Below are 27,096 nucleotides of genomic sequence, written 5' to 3'. Positions count from 1 at the left end.
CTAATCCCATAATCTAGAAATTACCATTGGTAAATGTTTCCTTCATGTCTTGAACGTACATACAATATTGATTTTTAAGAGTCATGGTTAATTGGTTGTCTCTTTTCCATCATTTTACTTAGGCATAATTCATGGACAGAAAAGATATTTAATGATAGGCATGATAGATCTATTTAATCTTAGGTTTTGTACCATTCTGTTAACTATTATACATATATAGATTTAACTAAATTTATTTTCTTATATTTTTCTGTTTTATCAAATGTTCCTTTTAATTTTGTTAAATTTTGTATACATTTTTTTTCTACAGAAGTAGGAATGAAATATTTAACATTTCCTGCCAGTCATTGCTTATGCATTTTGTTCCAAAGTCCTCAATGTAAATGGTGTTCTTTGCCAGGCTTAGATTTTCATGTGACTCTTTTTTTTTTTTTTGAGACAGAGTCTCACTTTGTTGCCCGGGCTAGAGTGAGTGCCGTGGCATCAGCCTAGCTCACAGCAACCTCAAACTCCTGGGCTTAAGCGATCCTACTGCCTCAGCCTCCCGAGTAGCTGGGACTACAGGCGTGTGCCAACATGCCCAGCTAATTTTTTCTATATATACTTTTTTTTTAGTTGTCCAGATAATTTATTTCTATTTCTAGTAGAGACGGGGTCTTGCTCAGTCTGGTCTCGAACTCCTGACCTCGAGCAATCCACCTGCCTCGGCCTCCCAGAGGGCTAGGATTACAGGTGTGAGCCACCGCGCCTGGCCAATTTTCATGTGACTCTTAAAAGAATAGCACATACTTCTCCAAATCAGACATCTGCTATGTATAAGCATTGATTTTTTTTTCCTCATAAGAATAAATTTATTTCTTTTGTGAAGTTTGTTGGTCATGACCTATTGAAGTTGTCAGGCTAATCATCATTATAGGTTAAAAAAGGGCATGTTTATATTTCTCCTAAAATTTGGGGAATCAATTTATATTACTGTATGAACTACGTAACCCATGATTTATTCTTGAATTCTGAATACTATAGTCAGTGGTTGCACTCTTACCTCTCATGAATTCCTATCCATTGTAGCCTTTTGAACTATTCTGATTATTCTGCACAGTTTATTTTTTACATTATTCATGTTAAATATTATGGACAATTTTGAAAAAAGGAAAAAGATTCTTTTTATACCAATAACATAAAAATATCTATTTTTGTGCATTTTGTTTCAGATTTCACTATGAGCTTATTTAATATGATTATAATCATATATAATAAGTTTTCACTTAATAATTTTCAGCATTAGTTGTTTCCATGGATGTGAATTATAAGGTTATATTTTAAAAACTGTAGTCCTCCCCACAATCATTGTAAATATTCATGAACTCACCCATAACTTAACATACTTAAGGGAATTGTTTTTCTACTGACATCATATGACCAAATTTAAATTTGTTTAATGTGTTTAACATTTTACAGGTTAAAAAAATTTACAAATAGTTTTTATAAGTATGATTTGTTGTATGTATGACTTTACTTCTGTTTTAAAGCTTTAATTGAATATCTGCTTTTGGTTTACTATTTGTCTTTTGTTCAATATTAAAAACTTGTAAAATATATAAATATTAAGGGATGTGAAAAGATATGACAGTTTTCTTTTGACTTCTGCATTTTGACCAGTTCCTTCAGCGATAAACACAATAGTAAACTTTCTAATGAGAAATATCTAATATAAAAACTGCAAATAAAAAATGGTCTATTGTAATATTTTTGAATGTATCCTTTAGTTAGATTTTTAAGTGCAGGAGATTAGAATGTCATAAATAAGCCTGTGCATTATTTTAAGAGAGCGTATAGAGGAAGGGGTTGTATGTTAGTAAAATACATTTACTGACCCATGTGTGAATTGGTGACCAAGATTGTTAAAGCATTGAGTTCTAAAGGTTTTTCTCTTATCTTTATGTGCAACAATGGAAAGTTTTACCGTGTGGTCACATAACATCTTCATCAGGTTCTCAACAGGATACCTTAGTTAATTTTCAGCTGAGTGCTTGACAGGATTTTCTCTGGCTAGCTGGTTGGGTGAGAGTCTAGACACCGAGAGGCCAGGCTTTCGTTTCCTCACAATCTCATCATTGTGCGTGTTGAGTAGGAGCAGCTTCCTCTGATGTAGGGCTCCAGGCACAAACAAGGAAGACAAAAGACACAGCTTTTGTTCTCCAAGAGAGGAGCTAATCTGACTGCTGCACACTGTGAAAAATTATAAAGAGAGGAAAAAAAACTTTCCTGGAAGGTGAAGGGTTAACAGTTTAACCTCTGACCGCAAAATAAGCCAGTAAGAGGGGAAAAGTGTTGGGTAAGGTAGAAGAGCAGGAGGAGAAACACTCATCGAGGTCTGTGTGTTGTGTTTGTGAAAACAGGTCAAGCAGATGACTGTCAGCGATGGATACTTGAGTTCTGATAGTACACATGTATTTCCAACTGTGTCTTTTGACTTACAGTACTTAAACATATATTTAAACTTCTTAATTTGGAAAGTATATGTTGCAGACCACACTATAAATGCAGGAAACAATAGATATGTAATGTTTGTCTTTTGCTCTTTTTCCCTAATTAAAAAGCTGCATTACGGACTTTTGTCAAGGTATTAATATTTATTTCATTATACGAGAATAAAATCTGGATCCTTTTTATTCATTTTTCCCCAGTTTCCTTATTTAATATGATCGTGTATCTCTGCAGAAATAGAAAAGTTGGGTAGAGCACGTCTCTGGTACATATTAAGACTCCTGTTTGGTCTGTGGCATTTTGGTGCCTATTCTGTTAGTACATACAGGTCTTCAGGTGGTCAGTGTTGTTATGAAATAGTATACAAGTCCAGGTAGGAGATGGTTGTAGTTCTAGCGTAAAAAGAATTTGGAGATTTCTGTCTGATCTTATATTGATATTAATGTTATCAATACTGAGAATTTAGTTATAATCCATTTAGAACTGATGGAAGTTAAGGTGCTAATCCCTGTGTCACCTGCTGGCTTGGACCTATCGATCTGGACCAATTGCTTCTCCTTCTGTCAATCAGATATCAGTCTTGAACAATAATTAAGGTTTTCTGCACTTGGGCTCTTTGCTTGGCTGTGTTAGTGTATGTAACTCATTCCTGAGAGTAACCACGTGTAGACGTGGGTGAGCAGCTGCTTGTGTTGTATTGTTTGCGGCTGTTCTAAGGTGCAGGATGCTGTGGTGTCATCTTGTGATGACTCTCCTCTTGCTCTGACTCCCTTTGGTAGTATGAGGCGCTTGTTCCCGTGGTTGCCTAGCTTCACTTTTACTCTGAAAAACAGAAAAGGAGAAAGAGGGGGAGAAACAGAGGCTAGAGATTGTGCTGGCTATCCAGTGATAAAGTGGTAAGGGCGAAGAAAAAGGGTAGAAAGTAGAAGGTGGCAGTGAGCTGAAGGAAAGAGACAAGAGGTGAAACACGTGAAATGTACACGTTAGGTCGGAGTGGGCGGTGAGCTACTGTGCAGCACTCTAAGTTTTCAGCTAATAAATAGTTGATGAAAATTTGATAAGGAATCATTCCTTAAGACAGAAGTATGCAAGGATGGTGTAAAACAAGTGACCAGACTTAGGAAGGTCCTGGGGGTGGAATGAGGTAGATTTATGTGAAGATAAAGAAAAAATAACAGCCAGTCATTTTGCCTCATGCATTATCTCCATTCACCATGGCCAAATGTCTGCATCTGTGTCATAGCATTTCCCCCTTTTGCCTGACAGTACTGAATATGATGATAGTTAATGACGTAAGGCTTCCGAAGTGTCAGGCGCTGTTCTAGGCAATGTGTGTATGTAGGCTCACATGGTATTCATGAAATGTTTAATTATTTTTTCCAATATAAAATTAGGTGATTTTTTTTTCATAAAAATTCTAGCTTTTCTTGAAAAATCACAGTGTCTGTCAACACTGGGCCCACTTTCCACGTGGCTGGAGCTGGATGATGCTGCCTTCTTGAGAAGGGGTCTGGGGTCTCTTTTTTACTGCATCCTTGTGTTGTTTCCTGCAGGCTCACTGCACTGATTTACACCACCTGCATCTATATGTGTGGGTACACCTGTGTGCTCTAAAGGCATTTCACCTTGAAATCTTTTTCTCCCTTGTACCTATAAAGAGGGAATATATTTATGTAACAAATAAATAATTATACCTTGACTTTTTCATAGGTTTTAAAGAAGATCTTAATTTTTTAAAAGCTTATGCGACATTTAAACATGATTTTATGCTGTTTTCTAAATTCTTTGTGTTATGCCTGTGCTTCTCCACATGGAGTCTGGGGGGCTGTGGGGATCCTCTGGAGTCCTTCGGGGGTTCTGTGAGGTCAGAACTATTTTCATGATAATCCTGATATGTTATTAGCCTTTTTTACTCCCATTTTCACAAGTAGGTGGTGGACTTTTCTATAGGCTTTGGGATGAAGTTATTGCTCCAATGACTGATGAAGTGTGTACTTGGGACAGTAAACATCATTTGCAGTAACTCACCTAAACAGTAGTTCTTTGATGACCTCAGTGATATTTAAGAGTAAAAATAATTCCTGAGACCAAAAAGTTTGAGAACTTGTGTTCAACGTTATGGAGGCTAACTAAAACACATCAGCAGCCAATGTCCAAGGACAATTCTGCATAATTACTATTTATTCTATGTAATTACTGTTTAATTGACCATTTATTTCTTGAAGCGTGGTGCTTTCTTAATTAGTGATGGCTTTACCCTGTTCATTTGCTTGTTATCTTTAGTGAAAACATATAAGGGTGGAACACTTGACTCTCTTTGATATCAACAAGTATTTGATTCATTATATTGCCTTTAAATCAGAATTGATCAGACTTATATTAAAGTAGGCTAGCTACTTAAACTAAGCACGTTGATATAAGTATATTAATGTCATGAGATTTACTCTGAAAAAAGTGATATGATAGGGAAGAATTTTATATGCATTATACATTTCCATTGGCTGGAAGGAATGAAAAATAAATTCCATGAAAAAAATTGAAAAGACTGCTTTTATGAAGTATACAGAAAAAATAAAAAACATGATTTCTGCCTTCAGGATCTTTATTTAAGTGAGGAAATATAAAATAGTTAAGTAGAAGTGTAAGGCAGTATAACATATTTCAAAATAACTGGCTTAGGTGATATGTATTGCCTGGAAGCGAGACCGTCCGTGAGGTTGCAGTGTTTTGGGAAGGCCTCACAGCAATGGTCCAGAACAGAGCAAAGAATTTGGAGATACAGATAAAAGTGAACATAGTATTTGAGGAAGGGGGTACAGCATGTATTGAAGTATGAGTAAATCCTTGGAATTTGTCATTTTATGTACGTGAAAGACTGGATGCCTGGATTGAATAGAAAATTTATATTGGAATGTAGAGGGAAATAAATTTTAGGTAGGATGGAATTGGGTCAGAAGTGCCAAGTTTGCTACATTGACTGGTCTTAATATGTAGAGTTATTTATTGTGTTAAAATTTGAATATTCTACTTGAGGTATTAAATACCAACATAGATTGAGGAATTGGGTTTTCTCAGTGTAAGCAGTGAGAAGCCACTGAATATTTTTCTTTGAACAGGGGCATAATAACATTATTTTAGGCTGGGTGTGGGGTGGCTCATACCTATAATCTCAGCACCCTGGGAGGCCAAGGCAGGAGGATGGCTTGAGCCCAGGAGTTCAAGGCTCTAGTTAGCTATGATTGTGCCAGTGCACTTCAGCCTGGGCAACAGAGCAAGACCCTGTTTCTAAAAAGCAAGACAAAGGACAACACTATTTTAAGGAATTAATTTAGTGGCAGTGGGATGAGAAGAGCTAAGTGTCAGCCAGACTAGTTAGTAAGAATTTAGAGTAGGGTTAGAATATGACAGAAGAGGAATGGATGAGAACTACATTTCAAAGGAAGAACTAACATGATTAGCAGCCGATTAGATGTAGAGGATGAAGAAGGTGTGTTAAGGCTGATTCTGAGATTTTCAGCTTTGGTGCCTGGGTTTCATTAGTAGAGTGAGAAGGGTATGATCAGTTTAGACACTAAGGGAATGGTGTAATGAAGTCATTGGAAAAATTTGGCTTAAGATACGAAATTTTGCTTTATGCTTATGAACATCTATAAAAAACACTAATGTTTTACATGTGGAATTATGTATTATGTTGTAGTTTTGAGTCTAGTTTGAAACACCTGAAGCTTGAAAAAAGGCTGAAATTTTTTTTTTTTTTTCCAGAAAGATTGAGGTAGTTGTTCCCAGCCAACGCTACACATTAGAATCACCTGGGGAGTTTTAAACAAAAATTAATTGCAGACATTTAGTATGGTATGGGATAGGGTAAAGAGGCCACCTTTTTCTTTTTTAAATGATGTTCCTTAGGCAATTTAATGAACAGAAAGGGTTGAGAACCACCACATTTATGTAGAGGAAATAATTTGTGAGATACGGGAAATAGAGTTTCAGTAACAGCTTTTGGGTTTGTTTTAAATTACATGTGGTGATGTTCCAGCTTTTCAACAAGAGAGAAAAGAGTTAAGTTCTCTTGTGAGAGATTTAGTTGGACATGGGGAAGAATTTTTATTTATTTTTTAAAAATTTTTATTGATTTGTGGGGTACGTGTGCAGATTTGTTACATGGACATATTGCATAGTGGTGAAGTCTGGGCCTTTTACGTCACCTTCACCTAGTGAGTGTACTTAGTACCCATTAGGTAATTTCTCATCTCCCACCCCTCTCCCACCTCCCACCTTCCACCCCCCTGCCCCTCCGAGTCTCCAGTGTCTGTTCTACTGGGAAGAACTTTTTAAGACTGGTCAAGTGAGGCCATGGGAGTGGAGAAGGGACAAAGGAATCTGTAACTGGTTGTGATCAATTAGTTGTAAATACCACTGCACTGAGACCATCCTACTGGGAAGAACTTTGAACCATTAGATTTATTGGACACTGCAGGAGGGAAACTTGGGAGGTTCGTGGTAGTGTGTGTGCGGAGTGTAAATGGATACACCCAGTTTGGTGTAATGTGAAGGAGCCGGACACGCAGGGAGAGGGAACAAGGCCTCTTGTGACCCCTCTAGCCTATAATCTCCAGTACGTGGTTATTTTCATAGGTAAACTCATGTGACAAATAATCCGTGTGAAATTGTGTTTGCTCTTGCAGTCTGTGTATTATAGAAGTAGAATTCAGTCTAGTTGGCCTCAAAACCAGATCACTGTTTTCTATTCTCAATACCTAGCAAGGTCTTTCTAATATAATTCCCAATAACTTGATATTATGTGTTTTAAGAAAAATGAGTGAAAATTACTCTAGGAGTTAATAATTGGTAAGCATGTTCAGACTAACAGCTTTCTGTCCCTACAAGGAAATGATTCTTTTTGCCAATATCAGTGTTATATTTACCAATCATAATATTGACCTCAAAGGTTAATGGTATAAACTCATTATTAGTTAAGGAAGATGCTATCAGGGAAGATTTTAGAATTAAAAAAATGCTTAATTAGTAACAGTGAAATATTTGTTCACATCTCTACTTCTTTCATAGTATAGCAAGAGAGACCTGAAATATAATACCTGGGTTATGCTTGTTTTGCTTATCATTGTACTTTGTCATTAACAAGTTTCTTAATTTTATCATAGATATTTTAAAAGTGTTGCCCACAAGTCCGTAGGCATCACTAACTTGAGGGTGGAGATGACACATTGAAATTCAGACTCAGTTGTTGCAGCTTGATGACCTTTATCTGAGCGCCTTCTGGGTCTTAGTCCAGTTTGAGGTGTTCACTTTGGTTCCTATGTCCGTGGTCCCCCAGGGGCGTCTCACAGGTGGAGGAATCGCTTGTCTCCCTCAGCTGCTGTGCCTCATGCCTGTCCCTGCAGTCGTCTCCGTATGACTGACGCAGTCGTCTCTCCAGACCTTGCTTGGTGCTCCACCAGGATGATGCTGGTGACGCTGGCTGGTGCTGGCAGGGACGCGTGCCATCACCTTCGAGCACTGTTTGAAGTGCACCCTGTGTCACTGCTACTGCTCTTGTCACCTGGGCTGCCATTCGTGATGGTGTTGCCGGTCCTTTGTACTTTCAGCGCCACTTGATCCTTCATAGCCCGGACTGTGAGTCCAGTCCCTGCGGAGTAGGGAGGCAGCTTCTCATGGTCTGTGTTGAAGTTCTGCAGACCTAGAGCTCATTAGTCATTCTATGAAACACTTTCCACAGTGCCCGCTTGCTGACAAGGTCCCTGAGTTAGATCAGGTTCATAAACACCTGCTGTAATCCACTGGGAGAGTTTCCCTCTGACTCGTAGGCCTCTATTGCTCTTGGGATGAATTCTGTCTCAGGAGGGTGGATCATCTTATAAATCTTATATTATTTGCTGCTATATTCTTCCCTGCTATTTCACCACAGATTGTCAATATATGTCTGAATTCTAGTCCTAGTATCTATAAGGTGAAAGTTCTTTTCCCAGGATGTTCATTTAAAATATTATTTGAATTATTCAGTAGCCTCATACCTGGGCTCATTATTTTGTCACTTTTCAGTTTATGCTCAACACAGAAGCCAGAGTGATCCTGTTGAAATATGTGAGACCATGTTACCTCTCTGCTCAAACTGTTCTGTGGCTTCCTTTCCCAGAGTTCAAGGCAAGTTCTTCTTTATGACTCTTAAGGTTCTTTATGTTCTCCTTGTTTCCTCTTATCTTTCTGGCTTCATCTAGTCTCCTTTTTTCATTTAATACTGTATTTTGTACATTTTTTTTCATATGAGCAAATGTAATTTTTTCAAGACTGTAATCTTTTTCAGGGCTGTATAGTATGTCATAGAATAATAATAATATAACCATTTTCATATTGATGGACATTTAAGGTTATTTCTAAAACTTTGTCAATTGCAAACAGTGCTTCAATAAACATTGTTGTATATATTGGTCTGCATACATGAAATATATGATTTCTTGCATTTTACACTTTCCTTAGGGAGAATTATTCTTTTTTCCTGCTGTTACAATCTTTAGACACTCCTTTAGTGAGAATCTGTTCTTGGTGCATGTTTTAGTTTTTGTCTTTCTGAAAATATCTTTATTTTGCCTACATTTCTGTTTACACGGTTTTAAATGACAAGGATACTTTCTTAAAGGTTTTGAATATATTATTCCACTGTCTTCTGGCTTCCATTGCTGCTATTGAGAAGTCTGCTGTCAGTGTAATAACGTGTCTATTTTTCTAGTTATCTCTTTTCTCTGTAGGATACTTTTAAAGTTATCGACATCATTTTGTGCTTTGCAACTTCGTTATCAGGCCTCAAATGTCTTTCTTGAGCTCTAGCTTGGGCTTGTTGTGCTTTCTGAATCTGAAGCTTATGTTGTTTGCCAGTTTTGGAAAAATCAGTCTTTATTTCTTCTAATATTATTTTCTTCCCTCCCCCATTACACACACTCCATTCTCTTTGGTCTGATTTTTTAGAACTCTAAATAGATCTGTGTTGTTATTTTGGTCCCCATTTTTCTTAACCTCCTTTAGGTTTCTCACTGTTTTTATCCTTGTGCCTCATTCTGTTTACTATCTTTTGTGTCTGATTTATTTCACTATTTCTCTTCTCAATTTTATAAGATTTGCTATTTATTCTATCCATTGAGCTTTTAATTTCAAAAATTATATTTTTGAAGTTCTAGTTTTCAAAATCTGTCTTTAAAAATCTCTTATTGTTTGCTCATACTTGGAATCCTTATTTTCTTTTTTAAACATTTTAGATATTTTTATTATATATGTTGTTTCAGATAACTTTAATATCAAAAGCCTTTGAGGCAGGAGCAAAACAAAATATTTTAATTCTGTTTCTGATGGGTTATAATCACAGGTGTTTAGATTTTCTATAGTAATTTTGAATTGCAAATTTATGTTTGGCAAGACCTGAGTTGAGTATTTCTTCTTCCAGAGGATATTTATATTTGCCTCTGTCCTGTGCCTGATATGAGATCTCTCTGGGATTACAAAATCAATTCCTAGGCTTTGTAGATAAAAAGATAAGTAGTTATTGCATTTACAGTAAATTTCTTAGTGAATTTATTTGTTGAGTCTTAAGTATATTCTACATTTAATTTGATCCTAACTTGGATGTATTCTGAAAGAAATGTGACACATGGCTTAATTTGGTTCTTTAATATTTTGTTTTATTGTATTTTCATTTTAAAATATTTTTAGTAATTCTTAATGTAGCTTACAAATATTTTCATCTTAGTAAACTTTGAGTCATTTTAATAGTAGGTATGATTCTACTCATAAATTTTAGCTTATTTCCAAATTATTGAAACTGTGTGTTATATCTAGGAGTGCCAGGAGTCTGTTGCACTTCAAACTATCTTTATGTCAAATGGGAAAAGCCTTCACTAAGTTTGCATTTCTACACAGAATTATTTTTTGGTGTAATATGAAAATTAAATGTTATGAATAAAATGAAACTGTTTTATGAGAGGGTCAGTTAATTTTACATTTCTGAAGTTTCACGCTAAGGCTGTGTTTCTTTAAAATGTTTTAGTTCAAAGAGTTAAATATAAGGGATATTGTGAATAAAAATACATGTTGTCTTTTTGTTTAATCACATACTTGTAGGAAGAATTATTAAAAAACACTGTCTCATGCTAAATTAAAACATGGCCTCTTGTCTTCCTTCCTCTTTAAGGGAATCATAATAAAAGCTATTGCTTTAGGATAGGATGCACATCTTAGCTGACTAAAAGGTGTATCAGGTTTTGAATGACAGATTGTCTTTCTGCAAGCAACCTATTAACTTCTTTTTCCCCTGTGTTCTTATAAAAACTTAGTGTTGGCTTTTTATGATTGATATCTGAAAAACGTCAAAACATTGATTCTCAGTTGGAAGTTCCTTGTCATAGATTAATCAAAATTGAACATCTGTGGAACAGCATTTCTTTCCCTTTTTTGTTGTTGATTTTTTTTTTTTAACTCTCATGAAGGGCCCTTGGGACAGATGGCCCCTCACTGTTGATGGTTCGATTACCATGATCACCCACAGCTTCAGAGGAGTGCCAAGAAAAGAAATTGCTTTCTTTGTCAAGGTGTTTTCAATTCAATTCTCACCCATTAGCCCTGTTTGGTTAAGTTTGGAATTACTCTATCAGGTGATTGATGAGAGTTTTCATTTTATTATAATAGGTCTTATTTAAAAGGAGTGGAAGTAGTAAAATGATATATCTAACACAGTATGGATTATATGAGATTCTTAGAAGTTTCATTTTCATTACCTTAGTTAGAATTTGCTAATCTATGAGCAAAAAGAGCTTCCTTATTTTGAGTTGTGATGCTAATTTTAGGTTATTCTGGGGAGAAATATTTAGAACGACTAGAATTATCCATTAAGTTGTTTCTATGGTTTGCATTTCAAAAGCACCAAAATTATTTTACAGTAGTAGAAGCAGTTTGATTTTCCAGATGACTCTTTAGAATGAAGATAATCACAATGGGATCATTACATTAGATTTTATTTCTATCACTAATTATGTACATTTTTAGGATGGTGAACAAATGGACAAATTTCCAAATTTGCTTGCTTTTAAATGTGTACATCATATAAAGCAACAAATAGAAGTGTGATCTCTATTTTTGCAACTGGTTATAAAGTAAAAGATCTTGAAATAATGTTTTCATTTCTATAAGGTTTTTGTGCATGTAAGTCAAACTTAACATGATTATATGAAGAATTATTTTAATTCCAGATTGAGAGGATATTAATTTTAATACTATTAATATTCTTTACAAGGTTTCTTCACATACAGATTTCCAAGTATTGTTCAGAGGAAGTCTGTAAGATTTAGGCCATTGTTTTACAAAAAAAAATTTAAATACTTGTTTTGCTGAAAATATCTTCTTGTAGATAATTAAGTGTGAATGTACTTTAAACTAGTGTCCAGTGAATGACCATTAAAGTCAAAGGTAACCAACCAGAGCAAACTGGGTTTACTTGTGTGATGCTGTACGTGCAGCGGCGTGTTTCAGAGAGGATGTCCTGCTAGAAGCCGGGATACCTGGATTCCAGTCTTGGCTTCGATAGTTACTAGCTCCAGAACCGCAGGATGAAATATAACTTTCCTAAGTCTGAGTGGTAAAAAGTACCTTTAAGGTCCTTTCTCATTCAGAAAATTCTAAGATTCTATCCATATATAATGAAACTTTTTGTGAAAATACAAAATAAACAAAAGCCTTAAATTTTTTTACATTCACAGATACACCTACTGTGCATTTACCCTTCTGTTGTTCAAATTGGAACTTAATTGCTTAAATTCTACAAAGCAAAGCATTCTAAGAAACCACAGCAAAAAATATTTCCTCACGTATCTGACATGGAAAGGTACAGACAGATGTCTGTCTTGTTTAGATATGGACTGTCAATGTGTCTGTATGTGGTGTACATAGAGGAAATGAATAGCCAGTATATCTTTATGTTCACATAACTAAAGTTCTCCATCAATTATATAGGTCCAGTGTCATAAAACACTCAATTTTGAAATAAAATTCTTTTCTTTGGGATATGGAAGTAGAATTATCCTATTAGTAGACTTACTAGCACAGAAAGGGTTTTAAAAACATTTTGGTAGTGTTTTTCTTTCTAAAAATATTTCCTGCTGTAATTGCTCTGGGTGGTGTTTCTTCTTGGCCCTGTGAAGATCTACCTATCGTCAAATAAAAAAATATGTAATAAAGAGAATTTTTAATTATTTATTGCCATATTAGAAAGAATATTTACAATCAGGAAGTATTAAATTCCTTAACATGTGACACATAATGGTAATCGTTGTGAGAGATACATGATCTGTGCTATTAGCTCTCAAAGTCTGGTGCTTAGACGAGTAGTGTCAGTATCACCTGGGAACATGTTAGAAATGCATTTTCTCAGACCAGCCTCAGAAGTTCTGTGAGTAGGACTCAACAGTGTGGATGTGTAGACATTTCTGTTGCATGCTAAAGTTTGAGAACTGCTGAACTAGACCTTTAAAAAGATACTAAAATTCTATATTCTCATCTGCATGTTAGCTTTAAAATAATTTGTACACACATCTGATTATGTTTTATCAAGATTATTTGTAGTCTGAATTTAAGATTTTTCAGCAATGAATTTGTTTTTGTTTTCACTATTGCTTGTAGTCTTAACGTTTGTAATGTTGTGCAGTCTGTAATATTGTGTTTTTTTTATTACTGCTTTGTCAGAATGAGTGATATTTTTCCATCAATGCTGTAAATCTGTGTTTTGCTGGGGTACATGCAAGGAAAAATGGCATGGTGTTGGTTCTCTGGCTTTCTGGTTTCGCCAAGGTCATTTGTGGCCCTAAATGATTGAGATACTTCCTGAAATCCTTTTTTGCAATCAGGCTGAATATAAAATTACAATGATTAGTGGGTTTGAAAACTACTTTGGCAGATGAAATAAAAATTATAATTTTAACTGTAGTTATTAAACTTCATGCTTTTCAGTCTTTTTCATATACTAGCACATGTAGAAAATGATAGTTACATAGGATACTTGGATAAGCAGATGAGACACTGTTCTTTTAAAATCAACTTAGAGAAGCGGAGAAGGAAATTGATTCGCTATTTTTCAATACCTGCGTCTGATCACAGACGGAAAGCATTGTGTTACTCATAGGTAGAAGACCAGAACTTAAGCTGCCTAATTTCATAATTCTACTTATGCTTCCATTTATTTATTTCATCTTATTTCTCAATCCTACAGTCTTCATATATATGTAGTATATCTTCAACTGAAAATAGCTGTTTTAAAATGTATTTGCATGTTTTGGTATAACATAATATTAATAGATTTTATGGAAAAAAATTACTTGATTAGGTTTAGATAAGTAATTCATATCTATAACTATTCTATTCAAATTTTCTTTCCATCACACATGGCTGATGGAAACCTTAACCCTGACTGAATCCACCAGTTATCTTTTCTGTCCAGGCTGTTGCAGTTAAATGCCAGGTTGGACCTGTACCTAAATCGCATACTCAGCTTTCCTGAGACAGCTGCTCACACCTCCTTTTGAAACCTCCAACAACCTCTCCTGGCAGAGAGCTTCGCTTCAGAGAGCTTCCTACTAAACAAAAAAAATGAGCAACTTTTACACAAAACTCTTATTTTTGTACCACAACAGATTTACTTAGATTTATGGCTTTCTCTTCTGTTTTTCCTATAACAATGGCACACGTCCTCCAGCTTCTGTCTAAGGCTCGTCTCACCCTCCTGACCAGGATTCCAGCCCTGGCTGTGTTCTCGGGGATCTTAGGCTCTTGCTTTCGCTGGCGCTCTGCTAGCTCATCACTTCCTGTCAGCCTTTAAACATGTGCAAGTCTGTGCCCGTCTGAAATTAAAACACAACAAATCTGTCAAACTTAACCTTTCTACCCACCTTTACTTTCTTCTGCCTTTTATAGCCTTTCTTAAATAAATTGCCTCCATACAGTCTCTCTTTCCTCACACTCTTTCCATAATCTTAAATCTGCATCCTTCTTCCTGCCTTTCAATTGAAGCCCATCTGACTGTGGCTGTATGTCTTTAAATACAGTTGCAGTTCTTCAGTTGTCACTTTTCAATGTTTGCAGCATTTTTGAGGATTTCTTTTAGATGCACTCTGTTCCCTTGACTTCATGACAACACACACTCCAGCTGCATTCACCATACCTTTCTGGTGGTTCTTCCTCACCTGGTTTGTGCCATGTCTGCTTCAGTGGCTTTCCTTGCCAATCCGGCTTCATCTCTTGACGTTGTCTCCCTCCCAATCTACATTCTAGATATATTAGATTTTTTTTCAGTTTCTAAAATGTGTTCTGTTTTCTTGTAACCTCCAAGACTTCACGCATATTGGTTCTCCACTCAGTAGCATTTTCCCTTGCCCACTGTATGGCACAAATCATCATTTTCTTATCTAACCTGAGTGTCAATTTTCCTGTCCTTTCCTTCTGAAGTCCTGTAGTGGCTCTCTAAATTAGGTTAGATTTCCTTTTTATGTGCTCCTGCAGCATCCTATGCAGCTAGTACCATAAAATTTTACTGTATTATATGTTTTGATGCTTCTCTTTTCTATGAGTGGTAAGGACTCTGCTTTGTTCACCATTGTATCCCTACAGGTGAAAGAACAAAAATCACACATTTTCTTTAATGATTTCTGCTCATTTATGTTTGGAAGACCTCATTCCTTCATTAGTCATGTTTTTTGACATTATTAAGCCGGTGACTTTTCAAGTTGAGTTGAAATGTTTCTACCTGATAACCGTGCCTGAGACAAAGCTTTGAACAACTAGGTTTCCTCCATGGGTGTCGTAGGTCAGTGCCCGGCAGGGACTTTTCCCGTTTCTTTAGTACCGCATAGCTTTTTCAATGAAATGAATTGAACTTAAGTTAAATGTGCCACAAAAATGTATAAATTATTGGAAATTATTTAAAGTAAGTATTCTTTACATCTCAATTAAGAAAGCTCCAGGCTCTGACATTAGCTAGCTGTATGGCTAAGACAAACTCCTCATTGTTTTGACTTTAATTTCCTCACACTAAAGTTCTGATTCTACAATGTAGGTAAATCAAGTACAGAAAGCTATAATCATGCAAAACACTAATAGGATACATTCTACCTTTTCAAAAGTAGTCTCTGATTTGCAATTTTACAAATGTGTGATTTTAAAGATATTGTATATTTCATCATTGAATTCTACAGAATTAAATAAATATTATTCACTTATGAAAATTACAAACTTCTTCCTGCATAATTTTATAGTGAAGTAGAATCACATTAGTATTCTAAGTAATTTTAACTTTTGTTTTTAATTAAGGGCCAGAAAATGTGAAATATCTGATTGGGAAAGAAAAGAATATACTGCTGAATTTATCTTACTTTACATTTTAAAAAACCCTTAATGGATTTGGAATCTTTGTGATGGTGGCACACAAATCATACTTTAAATATTCACCTTCCAAATTTACTAATTTAATAAAAATTTGTATTTTTTTTACTACACTGTAACATTTCTTATTAAAATAAGAAATTATATTTATGTCAAAATGAAGTTATATTTTTATCGTTACTTGGTTTCTAGATTGTTGGCAGCAAAGTTTTTTTTAAAATTAAAATATGGAGTCTCTTTTGAATTACTAGTAGACGTTAGCAAGAAGGAAACGCAGTGTGTATCAGTCATCACTGGCAGCGATTATTCCCACCAGCGGTTCTCATCCTTTCACTCATAAAATCAGCATAAAATTGACCTAACATTGCCAGATCAGATTGAGTATCTGGAAAGTAATCCTCAGGGAACAGAAAATTCGGTCTTTGTGCATAAAGTTGTAGAATCGGATTATTTTTTTCAGAGCTCTTTTGTTTCTTCCTTTGCAGTACTTCTGAAAAGTTGCCACAAAGATGCATCAGATGTGCTCTAAATCTAATCACATAGGCAGGAACCAAGTTAATCCATCTCAAAATATGGATGCACATGATTATAATAAAGTTTTGAGGGCTGAAGGATAAAATTCATTTAATGAGAAGAAAAGGATATTTTCCACTTTGTGATGAAACCAGTAGATGCTATTTTCATGTATTTACTTGTTTTCCCTGTGTGGAAAAGCAGAGTGTACAGAAAAAACTGGTGGAGTAAGAGATGAGGAAAAGTGAGACAGGAAAACACACTTAGGTAAATGCTGCAAACAGTACAGGCAGACGGTAAGGGCTGCACAGCAACGTGTAAGAAACTTGTCACAAACATTTTCTCAAATGAGAACTACAAAGTTGAGTTGTTTAGAAGGGTTGTTTGAAATATTCACAGTGAAACCTCTTAATTCCATTGTTTATGAGAACATTATGTAACATTTCTGCATTATGATTTGTTTACGTGGCTATTAGTTATTGTAGTAATTTATCAAGGTAGTAACTTTTGTTTCCTATTTGATGGAGATTCCATCATATACTTTTGTCTTATGAGATTTAGATCTTAGCAGCTACCATTTTGCTAAAATTGCCACATATGTATATTTTTTCCAACTGGGAACATAGTTATCCACAGGACATTAATGTTTGAGTATTTTATGGTGATGAATAATGCATTTCAAATTTATTTTAGAAATGGAAACATTTTGTTTTACATGAGGACATAATCATTTAATATTACCTTTATAAGTTTGTAATACATTATTTTCATATAAGATGTTTTAAATGATTTATTTATGTTAACTTATATGGGAACTTTTTACTCCTTAATAAGTAAAAAGTTTAATTCTAGAAAGCATGCTTTTTTTTAAGTTAAAATATTTGAAAAATATTCTGTTAAATAAAAACACAGGAGGAACTAGCTCATGCTAAAAATGTTGCTAGACATTTATTAAAGTTTGGAATTAAAACTTTTGAAATTATACATCCTTAAATAATATTTCTTAAAAAGCAATATGGAGTAGTAGAAATAAGCTGTAGATTTCCATTGGTTGAGTACCTGGAGTGTGGATCTTTGGTCCACCAGGGCCTTTTCCTTGGAGTGGAGTTCGAACCCTGTCATATAGGTTGTACTTGTTGTTCATATTTTATCTTGGGCTTTCAAAGGTTTTTGTCAGAAGTAATAATCTATTATTAAACACTATCCTTTTAAGAGACATTTAAAGTATTCAGAAGTTTTTGACAAAATTAAAAAATAAGTGTATGACCAACATATTTATTAGTGATTATTACAACTAAAACTTCACTTTCTTATGCTAAACAGAAGAGAAGTATTGTGAGAAATAAAGAAAACAAAAAGCTGATGTGAATATTTATAAAGCAATATTGATTTATATAAATTACCAAATTACTAGCTATATTAGAAAAATTTCTCTGAACTGTCCTGCAAATACCAACTGTATTTTAAATAAGCTGCCTTTTACCTGCCTGCCAACTCACCTATTACTGCAAAGTCTAGGACTCTTAAAGCCAATATGAAGCAAACATTATTACAATTTTTGTAAATTTTTATTGGGGATTTTAAATGGAAATTTAAGCTGTATATTTTAGACTAGTCCCTGAGGGCTATAATGTATGTGATTACATGTTTACCACATTTAAAATTTTCTTTTCAAATTAAAACCAATATTTTTGTAAGCATAGTTAAAATTGAAAATTCAAAGTTCAGAATCTTTATGACATGTAAATAAAAAAGTGAGTTGCTAAAAGAAATACAGTAATGGTTTTTGATGGCCTAAGTTACTAATTTCATTTGTTATATTCCAAAGGTCATTAAAACCCTTAAAAGTTCAACATATTTAACTCAATCAAGGAAAAGAAGTGAACCTCATCAACTGTAAATGTTTCAAGAGAAATTTAAAAATTATAATTAAAGTAGCTTTGACAATTTTAAGGGTATTTAACCAGGACTGTTGCTTTAAATGTGTTCTTTTGCCTCTGTTTAAGGATGTGTGTCAATTATTTACAGATCCTGTGGTTTTGTGGAAATTCCCAGAGGACTTTGGAGACCAGGTTGGAACCACATAATTTTTTGTAAAAAATTTAAAATTGAAATATTACAATTACTCCTACTCTTGCTGCTGCTGCAGCTGCTACTACACTACACATGAGTAGCTATAATTATTTTCTCTTGATCAACTGTGAGGAAAAATCTTTCTCAGGTAATTCTAACATTTCTGTCAACTTGATGTTGGAATCTATTGATTATCTTTTTTCTTTCATTTTGAGATCTTCCTAGTTCTTGGTATAATAAGGGATTTTCAACTGAAACGTGGACATTTTTGTATTACATTACAAGACTTGGATCTTTTTTAGCTCTTTTAATTGGCTTCCTTTCTTGGGTACTACCTCATCACCAGCAGGTGGGGGTAGAAGTCCAGATTCCTCACTCGGCCTCCACTGACAGGTGAGAGGGATTCTTGTTACTGCTGGGTGGGGATGAACATGTTCTAGTGCCCTTTCCCCGTGGTCTCCCCTGACACAGTAGCAGGGGCAGAAGAGCTCACTACCCAGTCAGCAGAAAGCCCCAGCACCCTACTTGGTCTTCTCTGACACCTCCTCTGTGGGGGTGTTGGTGTGCCTTGTTAGCCTTGCCAGGGTGGAAGTTTAGGCTCCCCATTTGGCCTTTACTGGTGTGGGCCATAGTTTTGCTGTGATGCTTGGGTAGAGGAGAGTGGTTATTGTGTAAGAGTTTTCTCTCTTGTTCAGCTGCCCCTTTCCTGGTCCTGTAGCTTCTAGAGAGAGCAGGCTTTTGTTGGGACTTTTTTCATCTGTACCCATTGGCATTTCTCGGTTACCAGCTTGTTCTTCTTCAAGTCTGAGATATATGAGGCAAAAGGAAAACCCAGGGAACTCACCACCATAGCATCCCTCAGGCTGTGAAGTCCCTGGCCCGTCTGCCTTTTTCTCTCTCCCATGCAGCGTCATCTTTTTATGTATATGTGCAATCCGCCACATCTCTTACGCTCTCTTTCACATGTTCTGTCTTCAACTCTCTATAATATATAAACACACACACATATATAGTGTCTAGGGTTTTCAGTTGTACTTAATGAGTGAAACAGGGAAAACTACTTCTCCATCGTCCTGGAAGCAGAAGTCCACCTTGGCTTTAAGGGTAGTTTTTGTACATCAAATGGTACATTAGGTTGTTTTCATGCCCCCCATCCCCCAGCCTGTGCATATAGGACCCCATTGCTTCTGACCTTTGGAGTCTAGACACTGAGTTTCTTTGTGGGGAATTTTTTCTTTTTTTTTTTTTTAATTGCTTTTACAGCCTTTGTCTTTGGTCTGCAGTTTCACAATTACGTATTTATGTATGGATTCTTATTTATTCACATGATTCAATGTTATTTTTTATTCTAACAATCCTTTAATTTTCATTCTATAAAATTTTCACCCATTAATTCTTTTAATGTTGTCTCTCTACCCCCATTCTCCTATTTCTTTTTTTAATTCCAAAATGCCTTTTAGACCCTTTCCTTCAATCCTCCCCATCTCTTAAGTTCTCTATCATGTGTTCTATCTTGAACTCTCTATACTGGTGCCTGGTAATTTCCTCCAGTTTCTATTCTAATTCACTACTTCTCTCTTCAGTCTTGCCCACTTTGCTTTCTAACATATCCATTGAGTAATTTTAATTACTGTAATTTTTATTTGTAGATATTCTAGATTCTATTAATAGAAATCTATTAATTCTTTCAAGACATCCTATTCTTTTTTTTTTAGGATTCACTTCCTTTTTTATGGTATTGATCATATTGAAGATACTTTATCAGGTTGTTCTTTTTTGTGTGTTTTGCTTTGTTTTGAGACAAGGTCTTTGTCTCCCAAGCTGAAGTGTGGTGCCACTATCATAGCTCACTGCATCCCCAAACTTCTGGTCTCGAGCAGTCCTCCTGCCTCAGGCTCCCCAGTAGCTGGGTCTACAGGTGCGAGTCTACAAGTGTGCACCACCGTGCCTAGCTAATTTTTTTTATTTTTTGTAGAACAAGGTCTTGCTGTGTTGCCCAGGCTGGTCTCAAACTCCTGGCCTCAAGCGACCCTCCTGCCTCAGCCTCTGAAATTGCTGGCATTACAGGTGTGAACCAGCACACCCAACCTATCGAGTTGTTCTTTTATTGAAATCTTGAAGGACTAAAGTATAGTCTGGCTGATTCACTCCTGGTGGCTTGTTTCCTTGAGTGTTTTGTGGTCTTACGTTTATTTTTGAAGCAGCGGTGCGTGTGGGGATTGTGTGTGTTGGGTGAGGATATGTCCTTCCAGAGTGATCTGCGTTTGCTTCTTCTGGGCATCTCAGTGATACTCCTTTCTAGAGCCACCTTTATTTTTGCTAATTTCCTAACTTGGGGGTTCATTGTCCACATGGTTATTTAAATTTGAATCCCAAGCCTACTTGTGGTACCAGCCCATAATTAATTTTCAAAGGGGAATGTTTATCCCATTCTGCTGAGAGAGCAGGCAGAGTCAGGGAAGATTCCTTGCCTGCCTGAGCTAGTGAGTGTGCTTTTGTTTTTCATCTCACCCTTTCACTTCGGGCCTAACCCTGAAGAAAACTCAGATTCAGTTCCGTACTCTCTCTGTCACGTGGACACCAGCTCTTGTCCCATCCCAAACAGACACTAAAGCCAATCTCAGTCTAGCAGCCCCCCACCCAAGGCCCTCATTGCTTTTTTCAGTTTCTTCTCTGTTCTAAGCGTCTGAAGATTTCCTAAAAGCTCAGCTATGCATTTTTAAAGTATGATATACTTTATCTAGCATTTTTATGTATTAATATTTGATCCCAAAAGGTTTTCAAACCAAAAGATTTTATATTTACTCTAAATAATTATCTTTTTGTTTGCTTATTAGTTTTTATTTTTAATTATTATGGATATATAATAAGCAGTTGCACATATTTATGGGATACATGTGATATTTTGATACAAACATATAATGTGTAACATTTGAGCTACAACTGCAGTCTCCATCCCCTGGGCCATGGACTGGTACTGGAATGTGGCCTGTCACTAACCAGGCTACACAGCAGGAGGTGATTGGCCGGAGGAAGAGCCAGCAAAGCTCCATCTGTATTTGCAACAGCAAACCATCACTGCCCAGTGCCCACATCACAGCCTGAGCTCCATGACATATTTGTAAATATGGTAATTATATATCTTTTGTCCAGCAAGGTACAGTTCAATAGATATATTACCCTTTGGCTAGTTGAGACTATGATGCAAGCTGGATAGTAATAATAATAGAGTATATTTAAGCAAAATTACCATAGCAGAAAATGATGATTTTTTTTTTTTATGAGACAGAGTCTTGCTCTGTCACCCAGGCTAGAGTGCTGTAGCATCAGCCTAGCTCACAGCAACCTCAAACTCCTGGGCTTAAGAAATCTCCTGCCTCAGCCTCCCAGGAAGCTGGGACTACAGGCTTACACCAGGACACTTGGCTTATTTTTTCTATTTTTAGTAGAGATGGGGTCTCACTCTTGCTCAGGGTGGTCTCCAACTCTTGAGCTCAAGCGATCCTCCCACCTCAGCCTCCCAGAGTGCTAGGATTACAGGCATGAGCCACCACACCTGGCCTGGAACAAATATTTCTTAAAGTCCATGCTTAGCTATATGAATAGTTTAAGTTCCAGGATTACACGGATTTGTGAAATTCATTTTTCTGTGTACCTATGTACAGAAACATTTGAATCTTTAAACTGTGTTATACATTGTTCTTTTTCTCTCTTAAGACATGCTATTGCCTACATGTTGCCAGCTTCTTGACCTGGTTTTCTTCTTCTCTTTACAACTTATACAATGTATTGGGCTTTATTTCTTAAATAGAAGAGGGTATTGAACAAAACTCAGAAATTCCAACATTTGGGCTGGGCACAGTGCCTCACGCCTGTAATCCTAACACTCTGGGAGGCTGAGGCGGGAGGATCACTTGAGGTCAGGAGTTCAAGACCAGCCTGAGCAAGAGCTAGAACCCCATCTATACTAAAAATAGAAAGAAATTATCTGGACAGCTAAAAAAATATATATAGAAAAAAATTAGCCAGGCATGGTGGCACATGCCTGTAGTCCCAGCTACTCAGGAGGCTGAGGCAGGAGGGTCGCTTAAGCCCAGGAGTTTGAGGTTGCTGTGACCTAGGCTGACACCATGGCACTCACTCTAGCCGGGCAACAGAGCGAGACTCTGTCTCAAAAAAAAAAAAAAAAAAAAGAAATTCCAATATTCTTGTTAGTCTGACGAGCTTGACCATTTTCCCTTCAATTTCTTGGGTTGTAAAAGTACTCAATGAAAATGATTAAGCCTGGCATGCATTATTTATTTGTTTGTTTATTTTTATTATGGCAAAATATAGGTAACATAAAATATACATTTTATGTGTACAGTTCATTGGCATTAAGTACAGTCACATTGTTGTACAGATGTCACCACCATCCACCTCTAGAGCTTTTTCATCTTCCAAACTGCTGCTCATCCCCATTAGGCAGCAGTTTTCCACTCTCCCTCCTCCTGCTCCTGGCAACCACAGTTCTTCTTTGTGTCTCTGTGAGTTTGACTCTCATTTAAGTATTTGTCCTTTTGTGACTGGCTTATTTCACTTAGCACAGTGTCTTCAGGGTTCATCCATGTTGTAGCATGTGTCAGAATTTCTTTCCTTTTTAGGGCTGAATAGTACTCTGTTGTGTGGATATACCACATTTTGTTTATCCATTCATCCTGCTGACATAATCCTAACAGCACTATTCTTTGAGTTCAATTGTCTGTAACCATCTGAATATCATGAGAAGTTGAATAGGGTTCACCTCTGAGTGATGATGAATATAGTTCTTAAGAAACAGGCAGGGCTCAGTGGCTTATGCCTGAAATCTCAGCACTTTGGGAGGCCAAGGCAGGAGGATTGCTTGAGGTCAGGAGTTCAAGAACAGCCTGAACATCATAGCAAGAGCCCACCCCCATCCCCTACAAAAAATAAAAAATATATTAGCCAGGTGTGATGGCATGCACCTGTAATCCCAGCTTCTTAGGAGGCTGAGGCAGAAGGATCACTTGAACCCAGGAATTTGAGGTTGCAGTGAACCCACTGCATTCTAGCCTGGGCAGCAGAGCCAGACACTGTCCCAGAGTGACAGGGCTGGGCCAAATGTCAGGAAAGAAACAGACTATTGGAGCTTAATGTGGGGAGGGAAGGTAGCCAAGGTTAGGGAGTGTTTGATCTGGAAAAGGAGCGAACAAGGGAGCCAGGACTACGGAGCAGGATGTTCCAGGCCACACAACGAGCTGGGCAGCAGTGGGGCTTGGTGGTGGTGAGTCAGGATCGTGGGTGAGGGCTGGGCTCAGCAGTGGAGTGAAAGGGAGAGGGAGTTGGTGTTCTCCTAAACACTTCGGTTACTGTGCTAAGCAGAACGCAAGTTCTTTGCTAACCAGAAAAAGTGAAGTGACTCACCAAGGAAGGTTAAGTCTCCAGTGGCCTGGCACAGTGGGTGGGGGGACAGCCTGAGCACAGGGCTGGCTTTGAGGACTTGGGCTGCCCTGGAGAAGGACTAAGGCCCGCGAGGCAGCGGGGTAGCTGCCAGGCGACCGCAGCGTGGGGGCAGAGGCCTGGCGGTGGTTGGGTGCGGAGGGTGCAGGTGACAGGGGAAGGCGTGCCTGGAGCAGGATGTGTGGGGTGTGAGGGATGGGACTTGGCCGGAGATCGAATGTGGAGGTGGACAAAAAGGAGTCGAGGATAAACGTGGGGGTGATTTGCTGTGGAGCCTGGGCGGGGAGTGATGCCCCTTCCTAGGCCAGCATGGGCCTGGAGGGAGGGACCAAAAGGAATTCTGTCTTGTAAATGTGAAGTCTGCCGTGTTTATCAGGCAGTCTCATGGCCGTGTGGGGGCATCAGTGGGGTCTTAGTGAAGGAGTCTGAGCTGGAGACAAAATTGGAGTCGAATGTCACCAGGAAAGAGAGGCCAGGACCCACGCAGTGGAGCTGCAGTCCCCACAGGGCAGATTGAGAGGGTCCGGCGCTGGGGTGGCGGTGGCCGGCAGGTGCGAGACCCAGAGATGGCGAGCCGCAAAGGCGGGGTGGACGAGGACAGGAGTGCCCACTAGTTTTGGGCACACGGAGCTGGGGGACCTCGGCAGGCTGCTGCGGAGAGTGTCAGAGACGGACCCAGGGCGGGCACAGCAGAGAAGGCGGCGGAGGCAGGGCTGAGGACTGCGGGCGGCCGGAGGGAGAGTCGCCGACAGGACCGCCAGCATGTTTTTGGTTGGTGTTTTAGGATGGTAGGTGCCAGGGCCACCTCTATTTTGCTGATAGGAAAAAGATACAGCAAAGGGGGAGAGATGGGTAATGCGGGGAGAAAGCGTGTTACTGAGAGAGAACAGTCCCGCGAGTGTGCGCAGGGCACGGGGCCGGGGCTCGGTCTCCTGTCTGGTGATGGGCAGCGGTGACCGTGGATCCTGGCCGGGAGACGAGGCGGTTCCCATCTGAGGACATCCCTGTTCCCTAGAAGAGGCGGAGGGGACTCTGGGGAGCCCGCCTGGGCTTGGCGGTGGCTCTTCTGCCTGCAGATGCCTCGCCCTCCTCAGGAGTCTCAGGGCGAGGTCCACTCGGGGCTGCTTCGGCCCTGAGAGAGCGTCCTCCTGTCCCAGGCCGGCCTCCCCACCTCCTGTCGTTCCTGTGACCTGGTTTCAGACAGCACAGCTCCCCACACGTGTGTTCAGTGTCTTTCAAACGTTTCTATTTTAGAACAACGTCTGCCCTGTGTTGTGGTTCACAAAGCAAACGTGGGTGTTTTTGTGGGAAGATGGTATTTAGTAGTGAGGGTCTCAGCTGGTTGGAAGTAAAGCCAGTGTCACTCTTCCAGGTCCGTGACAAGAAGTTACTACAAAGGCGCAGCCGGGGCGCTCCTTGTCTGCGACATCACCAGGTGATGCCAGCTCCCAGGGTAGAGGAGGCCGCCCAGCACCGCGTCTGCAGCCCGGCCCTGGCAAGACGCCCTGTGTGCCGTGTGTGCCGTGTGCTGTGGGTGCCCGGGCAGGCAGTGAGGGTGTCACCCAGGTGTCGGGCAGGCAGTGAGGCTGTCACCCAGGTGTCCGGGGCAGCCAGTGCAGCCGTCACCCAGGTGTCCGGGGCAGGCGGTGCGGCCGTCACCCAGGTGCCCGGGGCAGGCGGTGCGGCCGTCACCCAGGTGCCCGGGGCAGGCGGTGCGGCCGTCACCCAGGTGCCCGGGGCAGGCGGTGCGGCCGTCACCCAGGAAGCCCCTTACTTCCATCTGGGTCTGAGAGGTCTTGGAACGAGCCCCCACCACTACTTTACCACGTAGAGAAACATTTTTACAAGGTTTTAGGTAGATAAAGCAATTCTTCATGTTTCATTACATTTCTTAACATGATGCCTGGACACTTTCCTCAAGGTTCATGAAGCTTTCTGTGTGGTGAGTTCTTAGAAGTGAGTTTCTCTGGGCGGAGATTGCCTGGGTTCCAGTCCTGGTCCCGTTACCAACTGGTAACAGGTGCTTCAGCCGCCTGGACCTTGGTTCCCTGGTCCGTAGATGAAGGTGATAATAATCATGTCATCCTCATGAGGTTATTGGAGGTTTAAATTAAGTTAACGTGAAACATTTATATTGTAGCTATTAGCTACCTATGGCAATTTAAATGAAATTAAATAAAGTAAAAAATTTAGTTCCTCAGTTGCACTGGCCACGTTTCAAGTGCTCAGGGTCCACGTGTGGCTGGTGCCTGCTGTGTTGGACAGGGCAGGTTAGAGAACATTCCTGCCCTGAAGAAATCCCGTCAGATAACCCTGACCTCAGTGTTTGCCAGCACAGACCTAGAAAGGTGTCGTCTAAACGGTATCATCAGGGGTTCCTTCCAGGTGGGAACCAGTTCAGTGAGGAGACATCACCCGGCTGCTTCCCTGCTCCAGGCCGTGTCCTCGGAGCTGGGTGCTCTGCGAGAAGGCAGGCAGCTCCCGGCCCAGCCCGCGCTGCGCTTGCCCGAGGAGAGGCTCAGCTTGCCAAAGTGTGAAGTCATCAATCAGGGTATCAAAGTGTCATGGTCAGAAATTTGTTCTTAGACACATGAGAGCTGGAAACAGCAGGTTTGAGAGTGGGTCCTGGAGTCAGCAAGGTCCTGGCTTTACCACTGGCTGCTGTGTGACTTTAGGCAACTTAATTAATCTCTCTGGGCCTCAGGTTTCTCATGGAAAAGGGGGGGAAATAGCAGTCCATCACAGAGTCCTTATAAAGCGTCAGTGTGATAAATTCCTACAAAACAACCCTGCCAGCACGTTGCAGGGTTGACTCGGTGGCAGCCATCAGCTGTCATCTTGCTCACCAGTCAATGTCTGGACCGTGCCTGGCACATACTAAGAGCTCAACAGATATTCATAAAAAAAAGGAAGGAAATTCTGTTTCCTTTTGCTTGAGCAAACAAAAAACAACAAACTCTCTGGCTTATTGTCTCATTTTTCTGGAAACAAAATGAAAGAGACCCTGGGAGTGTGTCATGTACTTGGTGCATTCAGGTTATGTGAGTTACCTTAAAGGTGTTGTTGCCATTACCTCAAAACGTTGAAAAGCAGTGTGAGTAGTGAGAATGACTAGAAAGAGTTGCTGGCTTTATA

The 27,096-nt window shown here is 38.7% G+C and overlaps 1 long non-coding RNA gene across 5 annotated transcripts in view; it reads left to right on the top strand.

Moving 5' to 3' along the window:
- The window catches only part of LOC123627249, a 33,249-nt gene that overhangs the window by 5,962 nt on the left and 191 nt on the right, over positions 1-27,096 (top strand). For all 5 annotated transcript variants that reach the window (XR_006731219.1, XR_006731218.1, XR_006731217.1 and 2 more), the window contains one exon: positions 18,457-18,500. This is a non-coding gene — a long non-coding RNA (uncharacterized LOC123627249). The remainder of the gene's footprint in view (positions 1-18,456; positions 18,501-27,096) is intronic.

Source organism: Lemur catta, chromosome 24, assembly GCF_020740605.2.
Source record: "Lemur catta isolate mLemCat1 chromosome 24, mLemCat1.pri, whole genome shotgun sequence".
In the NCBI taxonomy this organism is placed as follows: Eukaryota; Metazoa; Chordata; class Mammalia; order Primates; family Lemuridae; genus Lemur; species Lemur catta.
This window is presented reverse-complemented; position numbering and strand designations above follow the sequence as displayed.